Here is a 13,287-nt window from a genome sequence, read left to right as displayed (position 1 = left end):
GTCCGTTTAATTAACTAAAAATCACAAATCGACTCCTGGGAATGTGTTCAATACATTGGTGGTAACCGACGAGAATTAACAGAAAAGAAAACCCTAATTTGAATTAAGAACATTCAAACTACTAAAAACCTAGTTGTTCAGTCAGAGAATCAAACATCATTTTAAGCATGTTATTGAACTCAGTTTTTGACATATAATACACCAAATTGACCAGAAAAATATTATCTACACGATTATGCCATCAAATCATATCATAAACATCAAGAACAAAAATTCATAATTTAATCTATATTTAATTCGAATTAAAATAATTAAGTCAGAAAAATACCTTGATTTCTGGGTAAAAACAGATAGTGGATTAAGGTAGAGTTTTTCGAGAGCTTCATTTTGATATATCGCACGCTTGAATCGGAGTTCGGTAACGCCTTCGTTCGTGCATTTGATTCTCAGGAACATATTGGTTTTTAGGATTTTTCTTTGTATTTATTGTATTTTTACTTGTTGCAAATGAATAAATGAATAAAATGAAATAAGAAATATGCTATTTATATTTACGGAATATTGGTTCGTTCTGGATCATTTTGGATCGTTAAATTAGTTGCTTAGCCGCTAAGTAACTGCAATAACGATCCGGTTTGATATCAATTCTGGATAATTATCCCAACCGGGCTTTTTATAAAATACTTTATACGGAAATAATGTAATAATATCCCGTCTTTTGAAAATACGGGTTTCGTTGATTTACCAAAATGATTGTCGTATCAAAAATTTTACGCTGGGCCGCGCACGGGTCAAACCGTAATCCGGATCGAAAAAGTCAAAACACGGAAAATGTCCGGAATTACCAGATTAGGTTAGGAAGGTGTTTTCAAAAGAGTTTCAGGTTGTAAAAACATAAAAACGGTTGAAGTCGACGATTCCCAACTTTATAAAATAATATATAATTATTCAGAAAATAATTAATAATTCATAAATCATTATAAAATCATCTAACACTCCAAAAATTACCAGAAAAATACCTTAATTATCTATATTTTATTCTGGACATATTAAAATTAACATACTCACATTTTATTACATACAAACATCCAAATATTATTATCAAACATCAGATAATTCACCAAAAATTCATATAATATTCACATAATAATCATATATTGATACAAATAATTACACGATATTTCCCGGATGTTACATCCTTCCCCCCTTAAAAGGATTTTATCCTCAGAATCATGCTAAGGAATAATACTGATACTTTTTAAGTATATCACTTTCATTCTCTCAGGTGAGTCTTTCAACCTAATAATTTTTCATAACTTTAATGCATAATATCAATCTTTTCTTAATAACCTCTCGCTAACAACATATTCTATTTGTTGCTTGTATATCTCAATTTAAATCTCCATCTTCTATATATAATGGAGCTAACTTAATCTTTCTGGGTATATACATATAATCGTCTTATGAATTCGCTATACGGGTAGCGGTGGAGCCAACTCACTTCTATTTATCCTGTCTATTTTACTATCTAGGAGGGACCAGCATAACACCTCTTAATTCTCCTTTTTCTTTCTAATTTTAGTAACTTGTGTTTATGTGCGTTTCCAACTATTACTCGGTATTGAATCTCATCCTTATATGTTTCTTTGTTCACATAACTTAATTTGTAATCGCTTCCCATCGTATTCGAGGCTCTTTAATCGATCTTGTAATCTTCTTTTCTATTTGACGTTGACTATGATATTTTCCAAGTATCTTTCCTCCTCGGGTTTCCTCACTTTAATCACAACTCAACGGTCTCTCACTGACATTAAATTTGTCAGTTACTCACGTAACCTGAATCAATCTTCATTTTATACATAGGGAACTAAAATTACCTTTCTTAGCCATATACATTTGAATATCTTATGAACTCGTTATGCCTGTAACAACATGGTCAACCTATTCGTAACCGTTCTATCTATCTTATTGGCTCACCAGACCAACACAATTTATACTAATCTACTTCCCTTCCTAATTCTAATAATTTGTGTTTATGAACCTTCCCTTTTCCCCGACTGTTCTACTTTACTTCTCACGTCTCCTTTTGTTTGATTAGTCTAGCATATGATCATTTTCAATCATATTCGAGAACCTTTAACTGGTATATTATATTCTCCATCCGTCTGCGTCCGATATACTGAGCTCATGGCGTCTGATGCTTCAAAATGGTCAAAATTTATAAAAAAAATTAAAAGAAAATCTCGACATTTGCATTTAACTCATCACTTCGTATTATTTTTCAATTTCTTTTCAATCACTAACAAGTATATTTATCGAGCGAAATCTTTTACTATCTGAAAGGAGATATTAGTTTGAAATAGAATGAACCATAACTTTATTCAAAACCGAACTCTTGGTACTAATACTAATTTTTTTGTCATATCAAATTAGATATCAATATGAACTTTGATGCTCACAACATTCCATACTGAAGTCAACATCAATCATCTATATTAATACCACATTTGATATCTAACAACAAAGTAAGTATTAGTATAATCCAAAAGTCGGATCAAAACTTGTTTTCAATTTCTAACTTTTCCAATTCCATTATCCACTCCCTAGCAATCTTAGTGATATTCACTTTTTCTTTTCTACTCAAGACATCTGTCTCTGAATGGATCTTGCTTGGTTGGTAATTAACCATACTTTCGTAGCTCATAATTAATTATAGCTAGAGTTCATACCTTTGTAGCTTAGAACGTAGTTTCTAACCTTTTACCCTTCACATGCATATCTCCAGGTGTTCAACTTGGTCTTCCTTAATTCTTAAATGGGTGAGGATATTATTAATAAATACAATCACACTATCCCATTACTCCTTATATATTACGTTCATTTAATCTTCAGACTTGCAATTTCTGATAACCGATGTGTGACTTCATACTTCCCTTCTCTTTTCCCTATGATCACTTTTGTATATAGCGCGAAATACCCCTTTATTTCATTATTCCTGCATTCCATATTTCTGAATTTTTCCTTCACTCAATATCTCATTTCTACTGGGTTATACGATACATGGCTTTTGACACCAACTCGACTCGAACAGTAACTGATGAAAATTCTTACCTCATTTCCCGAGGTAACCTTGGTAAATCATTCGTTAGAATCTTCGGGACTTCACTTTAATTAGGGAGAATTCCGATATGAGATTTATTGTATCGTTCTTCTCTAGTAGTTTGCCACGAATACTGTTGTTTGATCTTCCCTGCTTACACGCATCCTTTGAATGAAATTCTTGTCTTCAATTGCCGGTGTTTTACTTCATTCCCCTATTAGTTCTGGCATATCTAATGTACATAACATATATCCTAGATTATTTTATAACATTTCTTTATCATCCTTTTGATTTCGCTTCTTTTCTTATTTAGTTCTTCATTCTCATTACTCATTAACTCTCCTAACATAAGAATGTCTTTTTCTTGATAATATTAATATATGCATTATTAGCTAAGCCATCTCTGAAATAAAAGGCTTCTATTTATAATATTTAAGTTCTTACTGACAGAATTTTCAAAATTTATCGTTAGTTATTTTCTTAGCTTCACTTAAATTATCATTGATCGCATATTTGGCTTCTTCCAATTGATCAACCTTTATTCTTCCCAAGTTCACATGTGGACTAATAAGTGGCATTTTATACCACTTAGAACGTCTTAAAATGGCTTAAATTGGTGTCTTGAAATCAAGTATTTTGTGTATTTGATGCGTTTTTCTAGTGTTTATGCATTTCAGGGTATTAGTTGCATTTCGGGGGAGGAATCATCAAGAATAAGCCTTGGCATGTGTTCACCATTGCGAGAGGAAAGGAATGGGCAGATTACGGCGAAGAAACGGAGCAAGCTTGGAATTTTTCCAGTAGGGTCCTGCGCGCCCGCGCAGCAATGCTGAGCGGCCGCGCAGCAGCCTGCGCGCCCGCGCAGATATGCTGAGCGGCCGCGCAAGGTCGGGGAAAAAGCTGAATTATTTTAGACTTCTACTTCTTTGTGGCTTCCAACTTCTATGTAATCTGAGTTTTATGGGACTATTATATAGGTAGATTTGAGACGTTTTCACAGAGAGTATTAAGGAGATTATGTTTTAGATTGTGTTTTACGCAAGAAGCGAAGAAGATAAGGAAGAAGACCGATTTAGCACACCGCAACGAAGAGGAAGCATATATTCTTGTGATTCTTGTTTCGTTGTAACGTTGGATGCTAGTTTTCTTGCTTTGACTTATTTACTCTTGTGACGTACTCTGTTTTAATATAATTAGTGTAGTTATTATTTTTTTGTGTTGTTTGTCATGATTTCATATGAACCCATGATGGCGATAAGTTCTATTATGGGCTAATCGTGATCATGGGGTTACAACGGATTTATTATGGAATTTTTTAGTTAGTTGTTTAATACTTTAGTGTGTGATGATTGCATGATATCTAATATTGGTTGTGCGTATTCGTCTTATGTGCGTCGCGAACATATAAGATAGGGTGTTAATCTCTTGTGAAGCGACGGTGGATCTTGAGATTTAGAACTTGCCATGCTAGCATAGGTTCATGTACGTTGTGCATGATTAGTGGGTAATTCTAACAGTTTTATTTGCCCTATGTAATCAAAAGAAATAACTTGTGCTTAAATCGTTGTGTTGTCAATTTCTGTAGACATATAGGAACTCAACATAATTGATGACTATTCAACTTCTATCTTAATTGTGGATGCTTAGTAGAATGGTATTAGTACAATGAAAGTTGGCTTTTATCAGTTTCGTGTTATTTGATTAATATCATCACTGTCACATGCTAAAGGTAATAACAATGGCTATAGAAGGAAGTAATAATGAAGTTGTGATCTCATGAGTGTTTTATTATTGATAATTTGAAGTGTAGTTAAGTGGTTAATTGAGTAGTTAATTATAGTTAATATTTGATCAACAATTTTAAGTGTTATTATCTTAACATTGAGAAGTAATCATACATTGGTGAGTGAGTTTAATTAGATAATAATTTAGTCTGAGTCTCTGAGGGAACGAACTAGAAAGTATTCTATATTACTTGCGAACGCGTATACTTGCGTGAATATTAGCGCATGTTTTCGCCCTAACAAGTTTTTGGCGCCGCTGCCGGGGACTCGGCGTATTTGTTTAGTTTATGTACTTACCATCATTGGTCATTAGGACTCAGTGATTAGGACGTAATAGTTACTTACTCTTTTCGGTTGTGTTTCAGGTACTTTAGCAAGCGTTTATGCAAACTCGTTCTCGTGCTCGCAAGAGGACTTTAGATACAGCTGAGGAGACAGACGAAGTTCTTGATATTTCGGAGAAGTTAGATTTTGAGGATTCGGATTCAGGAACTGAGCAGAAAGAACCAGTAAACATGGGAGATCGTATTGTTCAAGCTGATCCAGCTCTTATGGATTTTTCTCGGCCTAAAATTGATGACATTCAGTCAAGCATCCTTCATCCGGCTATTCAAGCTAACACCTTTGAAATCAAGTCGGGCACTATTCAGATGGTGCAGAATTCTGTTTCTTTTGGAGGAGCGGCAACTGAAGACCCCAACATGCACATAAGAAATTTTGTCGAGATCTGCAGCACTTTTAAGTATAATGGCGTGACTAATGAGGCTATCAAGTTGAGGCTTTTCCCATTCTCACTGAGGGATAAGGCTAAAGACTGTTTACATTCTGAACCAGCTGGGTCCATCACTACGTGGCAAGATCTTGCGCAAAAGTTTCTGGTGAAGTTTTATCCAATGGCAAAGACTGCTGCTATGAGGAGTGCTCTTACTCAGTTTGCGCATCAATCTACAGAATCTATGTGCGAGGCTTGGGAACGCTACAAGGAAATGTTGAGAAAATGTCCACATCATGGAATGCCGGATTGGATGGTGATCACTGGTTTTTATAATGGTTTGGGGGCCCAATCTCGGCCCATGCTCGATGCAACAGCTGGAGGCGCCTTATGGGCTAAAAGCTATACTGAGGCGTATAATCTTATAGAGACGATGGCTGCAAATGAGCATCAAAACCCAACTCAGAGGATGACGTCAGGCAAGGTAGCAGGTATTCTGGAAGTTGATGTAGCAACCGCTATTGCAGCCCAGCTCCAAGCGCTATCAATGAAGGTCGATTCTCTGGCTACGTATGGAGTTAATCAAATAGATATGGTTTGTGAGCTTTGTGCAGGTTCTCATGCTACGGATCAGTGTTCTCTTGTCAACGAATCTGTTCAGTATGTGAATAATTATCAGCGACAATAGCAGCCTGTGCCAGTGACCTATCATCCTAATAACAGAAATCATCCAAATTTCAGCTGGGGGAATAATCAGAATGCGATTCAGCCAACATATCAGCAAGGAGTGAGTAAACAGTTTAACCCACCTGGATTCCAGCAACCACAGCAGTATGCTACAAGGCAATCATATCCTCAACAGGGAAGTGCAGCTGCACCTACTAGTGCTGATTTTGAGGAACTTAAGCTATTGTGCAAGAGTCAGGCAGTTTCTATCAAGACCTTGGAAAATCAAATCGGTCAATTAGCCAATGCAGTGCTCAATCGTCAACCTGGCACTCTTCCCAGTGACACGGAAGTACCAGGCAGGAAGGAAGCTAAAGAGCAAGTCAAGGCTATTACCTTAAGGTCTGGAAAAGTAGCTGATGCTGAAAAGGCAAAAGAAGTCGAAGCTGAAGTTAGAGATGAAGAATCTAAGCAAAAGGAGAAAGCGGCGGAACCAAGGAAGACTACTGTTGAACACACTCTGCCTGAGGCTAATACAGGGGAGAAATAGCTCTATCCTCCACCACCTTTTCCTAAGAGATTGCAGCAACAAAAGCTGGATAGACAGTTCGGGAAGTTTCTGGAGGTGTTCAAGAAACTTCACATCAATATACCTTTCGCTGAGGCTCTGGAACAAATGCCTAGTTATGCGAAGTTTATGAAGACTATTCTTTCAAGGAAGGTGAAACTGGATGACCTTGAAACCGTTGCTCTCACGGAAGAATGCAGCGCTGTTCTGCAACAAAAGTTACCACCAAAACTGAAAGATCCAGGAAGCTTCACCATTCCTTGCACCATTGGCAATCTAACTTTTGACAAGTGCCTTTGTGATTTGGGAGCAAGCATTAATCTAATGCCGTTGTCGATCTTTAAAAAGCTGGATCTGCCTGATCCAAAACCCACATACATGTCGCTACAATTGGCGGACCGTTCCATTACTTACCCAAGGGGCATAGTTGAGGATGTGCTCATCAAGGTGGATAAGCTCTTCTTTCCAGCAGATTTTGTTATTCTGGATTTTGAGGAAGATAAGAAGATTCCCATAATCTTGGGGAGGCCTTTCTTGGCTATTGACCGTACCTTGATAGATGTGCAAAAAGGGGAACTTACTATGCGGGTCCAAGATCAGGATGTGACCTTCAACGTATTCAAGGCAATGAAATTCCCTACAGAAGATGAGGAGTGCTTAAAAGTGGATGTGATTGATTCCGCGGTTACTTCGGAACTCGAGCACATGCTAATGTCTGATGCATTGGAAAAGGCCTTATTGGGGGATTTTGACAGCGATGATGAAGATAGCAACGAGCAATTACAATATCTGAACGCTTCTCCATGGAAGCGAAAGCTGGACATACCATTTGAATCTCTTGGTACTTCTGACCTTAAGAATGCTGAAGGGAAGCTCAAACCATCAATAGAGGAAGCACCTACCTTGGAGCTCAAACCATTACCTGAACACTTGAGGTATGCTTTTTTAGGTGATTCATCTACGTTACCTGTTATTATTTCATCTGACCTTTCAGGTAGTGAGGAAGACAAGCTCTTAAGGATTTTGAGAGAATTCAAATCGGCTATAGGATGGACCATAGCAGACATCAAGGGGATAAGTCCTTCATATTGTATGCATAAAATTCTGCTAGAGGAAGGTAGTAAGCCAACTGTGGAACAGCAACGAAGACTGAATCCCATCATGAAGGAGGTGGTGAAGAAAGAAATTCTGAAATGGCTAGATGCAGGCATCATTTATCCTATTTCTGACAGCTCGTGGGTGAGCCCCGTACAATGTGTACCTAAGAAGGGAGGTATCACTGTGGTCACAAATGAAAAGAATGAGCTCATCCCTACTCGAACAGTTACAGGATGGAGAGTATGCATGGATTATAGAAAATTGAACAAAGCCACAAGGAAGGATCACTTCCCCCTTCCATTTATTGATCAAATACTTGACAGATTAGCGGGTCATGAGTATTTTTGTCTTCTGGATGGTTATTCCGGGTATAATCAGATTTGTATTGCACCAGAGGATCAGGAAAAGACTACCTTCACTTGTCCATTTGGCACATTTGCTTTTCGTAGAGTTTCGTTTGGGTTATGTGGCGCCCCGGCCACCTTTCAGAGATGTATGATGGCTATATTCTCTGACATGATTGGAAATAACGTCGAAGTGTTCATGTATGACTTCTCCGTCTTTGGACACTCATATGATGAATGTTTGAATAATCTGCGCGCCGTACTCAAAAGATGCGTGGAAACTAATTTGGTGCTTAATTGGGAGAAATGTCATTTTATGGTGCGTGAAGGAATTATCCTTGGGCATAAGGTCTCTAGAAAGGGTCTGGAGGTGGACAAGGCCAAGGTGGGAGTCATTGAAAATCTTCCCCCACCCAATTCTGTGAAAGGAATCCGTAGTTTTCTTGGTCATGCGGGTTTTTATCGGCGATTCATCAAGGACTTTTCAAAGATATCTAAGCCGTTGTGCAATTTGCTTGAGAAAGATGTGCCTTTCAAATTTGATGATGAATGTTTGGCAGCATTCGAGATTCTCAAGAAGAGTTTGATCACTGCACCAGTTATTACAGCACCAGATTGGACAGAACCGTTTGAGATGATGTGTGATGCGAGTGATTATGCGGTAGGTGCAGTTCTGGGACAGCGCAAGAAAAATATCTTCCATGTGGTCTACTATGCGAGTAAGACTTTAAATGGGGCCCAATTGAACTACACCACTACTGAGAATGAGCTTTTGGCTATAGTCTTTGGCTTTGAGAAATTTCGATCTTATCTGCTTGGTACGAAAGTAACAGTATTCACTGATCATGCAGCTATTCGCTATCTGGTTTCTAAGAAGGATTCGAAGCCGAGACTCATTCGTTGGGTGCTTTTACTTCAGGAATTTGAGCTAGAGATCAAAGATAGAAAAGGTACTGAAAATCAAGTAGCTGACCATCTCTCTAGGTTGGAGAATCCCGATTCTACTTCACAAGATAGGACGTTAATCAATGAATCTTTTCCAGATGAGCAGTTGTTTGCAATTCAGGAGGAAGAACCATGGTTTGCAGATATTGTAAACTATCTTGTCAGCAATATAATGCCTCTTAATTTGACATCCGCTCAAAAGAAGAAATTTCTGCATGAGGTGAAGTGGTATATGTGGGATGAACCATATTTGTTTAGACAGGGAGCTGACCAGATCATCAGGAGATGTATCCCGTTCTGTGAGACGGAGGGGATATTACGAGACTGCCATTCCACGGTTTATGGTGGACACTATGGAGGTGAGAAGACGGCAGCTCGTATTCTGCAAGCAGGTTTTTTCTGGCCTACTTTGTTCAAGGATGCTCATCAGTTTGTTTTAAGGTGTGATCGTTGCCAAAGAGTGGGAAATTTGTCAAGGAAGGATGAGATGCCATTAAATGTGATGCTTGAAGTCGAGGTCTTTGATGTGTGGGGAATCGATTTCATGGGGCCTTTTATCGCGTCTTGCAATAATCAGTACATCTTGCTGGCAGTCGATTATGTCTCAAAATGGGTCGAAGTTAAAGCTTTACCGACAAATGATGCAAAGGTAGTGCTAAATTTTCTTCATAAGCAAATTTTCACAAGGTTTGGAACACCTCGGGTAATCATAAGTGATGAAGGATCGCATTTTTGCAACCGTAAGTTCACTTCTATGATGCAGCATTATAATGTGAATCATCGAGTAGCTACTGCCTATCATCCGCAAACAAATGGTCAAGCGGAACTGTCTAACAGAGAGATAAAGCGCATTCTAGAGAAGGTTGTTTGTCCGTCAAGGAAGGATTGGTCTTTAAAGCTCGATGAAGCTGTTTGGGCTTACGGAACAGCATACAAAACTCCACTAGGGATGTCACCGTTTCAGTTGGCGTACGGTAAGGGATGTCATCTACCAGCGGAGCTTGAGCATAAGGCCTACTGGGCATTGAAGAAATTGAACCTGGATTTAGATGCAGCTGGTAAAAAAAGAATGCTTCAGCTTAATGAACTTGATGAATTTCAACTTCAAGCGTACGAGAATAATAAAATGTATAAGGAAAAGGTGAAGAGGTGGCACGATAGGAAGCTACATCCTAAGTTATTTGTGCCAGGGCAACAAGTTCTGTTATTCAACTCTCGGCTCCGACTTTTTCCTGGGAAGTTGAAATCAAGGTGGTCTGGACCTTTTATTGTCAAAACTGTGTTTCCACATGGAGCGGTGGAAATTTTTGAGAATGATTCGGACCAAGCATTCAAGGTTAACGGTCAGCGGTTGAAGCACTACTATGGGGACATGGCAAACCGAGAGGTGGTTAGTGCCATTTTGTTGACTACTTGAGAAAGGTACGGAACGTCAAGCTAATGACGAAAAAGAAGCGCTGCGTGGGAGGCAACCCATGAATTGTTGTTATAGGAACCCTTAGAAGTTAATAACCTATCCAAAAACACAAAAAAATCAGAAAACAGGGGCTGAAAAAAAAAATTTCCAGAGACCCTCTGCGCGCCCGCGCAGATATGCTGAGCGGCCGCGCAGGGGTCGAGTTCTAGAAAATTTTTTACAGTTCAGAAAAAAAAATAAACAAAAACACAAAAACAGTTTTAGCCCATAAACCCACGAATTGTTCCCACTACCCCATCATTTTAGCCCTTAATTCCCAAACCCTAATCTAATCCACACCCTATATATACATACACCTATCCTACATATCTCCCACAAAACTTCCTACACTTAAACCCTCTCACAAACATCAAAAATCAGTTCTTACACACTTCTATTCACGAATCAATGGCACCCAAGAGAGCACGCACTATTGACAGCAGCAGCACAGTTCCTACTGCTGATTCATCGAGGGGCACTGCTGCAAGGCCTCGGTTAACTGACAGAGTTGCGGAGGAGGAGTATACTAGGCTGTTGGGGAAGCCGATTCTGAAGGAGATGGGGTTTTTACCATCAGGGAGGGATGGTGAGTTGTTGCCCATGATTGCAGAGAAGGGGTGGATAGCTTTTTGTGAGTCACCCGAAGCAGTACCGATGAGCGTTGTTCGCGAGTTCTACGCGAACGCGAAGGCTGAAAAGAATGGGTTTTCTTTAGTCCGTGGGCTGACGGTTGATTATCATCCTACGGCGATTCGCCGTGTGATTGGATAGCGAGAGAGGAAGCCCGAGGAGGAGAACTGGAATGAAAAGACTGCTGAGGATTTTGACTTGGATTTGATTTGTGCGACTCTCTATCGACCGGGTACAGTTTGGAACCGCAGTCCAGCCAATAATGAGTATCGTCACTTTCCGGCGATCGCCATGAACAGGTATGCCCATGCATGGAATGCATTTATATGTGCTAATATTTTGCCTTCTTCACATGCACACGAGGTCACAGTTGAGAGAGCACAGCTGTTGTGGGGAATTCTGAATGAGGAATACTATGTGGACCTTGGTGAGTTTATCTACCAAGGAATTCTGAAGTTTTTGAGGGGAGCAAAGCATATGAACATCCCTTATGCATCCACGGTTACGAAGCTATGCCGAGCAGTAGGAGTGAACTGGCCGGCTCATGAGCAGTTGCAGTTGCCAGCAGCTCCGATAGATTCTGGCACTCTGAATGGGATGCAGGAGTGGACCGGTGGTGAACCTGAGGAGCATGGGCTGGGTTATCGTCTTCCAGGAGGACGTCCAGCACGAGGTGCTACTATGGCTAGGCCAGGGCGTGGTGAGGCTGGTTCTTCGAGAGCTCAGGAGGGTGCTGGGATGGGTGATGCCCAGTATAGGAGGCTTTCACGGCGGATGGATGCCATGTATGAGACGCAGAGCAGGTTTGCTCAGGAGCTCACCCTTGCGTTAGGGACTGCCTTTCGAGGCCTTGGAGCTGATATCCAGTGGCCAGTTTTTGGTGAGGACTCTGCATACCCGCCGCCTGATACTCCACCCACTGAGGGTGATAATGATGATGACTCCGAGTAGGTATACCCTGTGTTCCTTTCTACTACTTTCACTGAGGACAGTGAAGATTTTTAGTTTGGGGGTGGTAGTTAAGGAATATTGTGTGTGTGTCATTTAGTTGCATATTCATGATAGTTTAGTTCATATAGTTGCATAATTTATGCCATATAGTTTTTTTTTATGAATGTCATATAGCTCATGCATTTACTATGATCCCTTTTGCAATGATTTATCGACTGAATTGTGATATTGATGCGAGTGTAGTGATAGCATTAAAGTGATATTAAGTTGTGTAGGTTGATATGCATGCTACAAACAATTGTAAGTCCACTAAGTCTTAAAGAATGCGTAAGGGCTAGATTGTTGTTATGATTTGGTTGTTTTCAAGGTCAATCTATTTATTATGCTTAGAATTCGATTATAGGTTCTTAGTGATAAAGACATGAAAAAAAGAAAGAAAAAAATTTTGGAGAAAAAAGTATGGAAGTTGTTGCTAGTTGTGGCTAGGCGTCAAATGGCTAGTAGCCGGCTCGCTTATGTTGCGAGTAGTCTAGGGTTGAGTAAGATGGAGCGAAACGCACTTGCTCAGAAGTTAAAAAAAAATAATAATAATAATAATAATATTTTTTTGCATAATTGATCAAGAGTGGGCTCTTTGGTATTCGAGTTATTAAGTTCTTAGGGGACTTTGTGCCTAGTGACCTAAGGCTTTTAGAGTCTGGGATCCGCTAACCTAACGCTCGTTACATGGATACCATTGTATAAGTCTTTTGTGGACCTCACTCATTGCACGGTCAAATAAGCATTTGAGTTGTAAATAAAAAGCACGATTCCGTAGTAAGCTCCAGAGTTCTTGTAGTGTTGTATATCACTTTGTGCCTAGAATTTTTATTCTTTGTATAATCGTAGGATTGCCTTGAGGATAGTCTAGTCATAGTAATTGGTCTAGTTCCGAAGCATATCTGTTAAGCATTTGCACACACCACGTTTCTGGCTGTATGTCCGGTTGCATGAGTTTATTGATCTTTAGTTGTCTAACTGCATTCGTTGAGAT

The 13,287-nt window shown here is 39.3% G+C and overlaps 1 non-coding gene across 1 annotated transcript; it reads right to left on the bottom strand.

Moving 5' to 3' along the window:
- Positions 1 to 5,792: 5,792 nt before the first annotated feature.
- Positions 5,793 to 5,899, bottom strand: LOC141675780 (small nucleolar RNA R71). Its single transcript, XR_012556415.1, has one exon. It is a non-coding gene; the product is annotated as a small nucleolar RNA R71 (small nucleolar RNA).
- Between the last annotated feature and the right edge of the window lie 7,388 nt (positions 5,900 to 13,287).

Source organism: Apium graveolens, chromosome 7 (assembly GCF_009905375.1).
Source record: "Apium graveolens cultivar Ventura chromosome 7, ASM990537v1, whole genome shotgun sequence".
NCBI lineage: Eukaryota > Viridiplantae > Streptophyta > Magnoliopsida > Apiales > Apiaceae > Apium > Apium graveolens.
The sequence above is the reverse complement of the archived record's forward strand: the minus strand, read 5'-3'. Positions and strand labels throughout refer to the sequence as shown.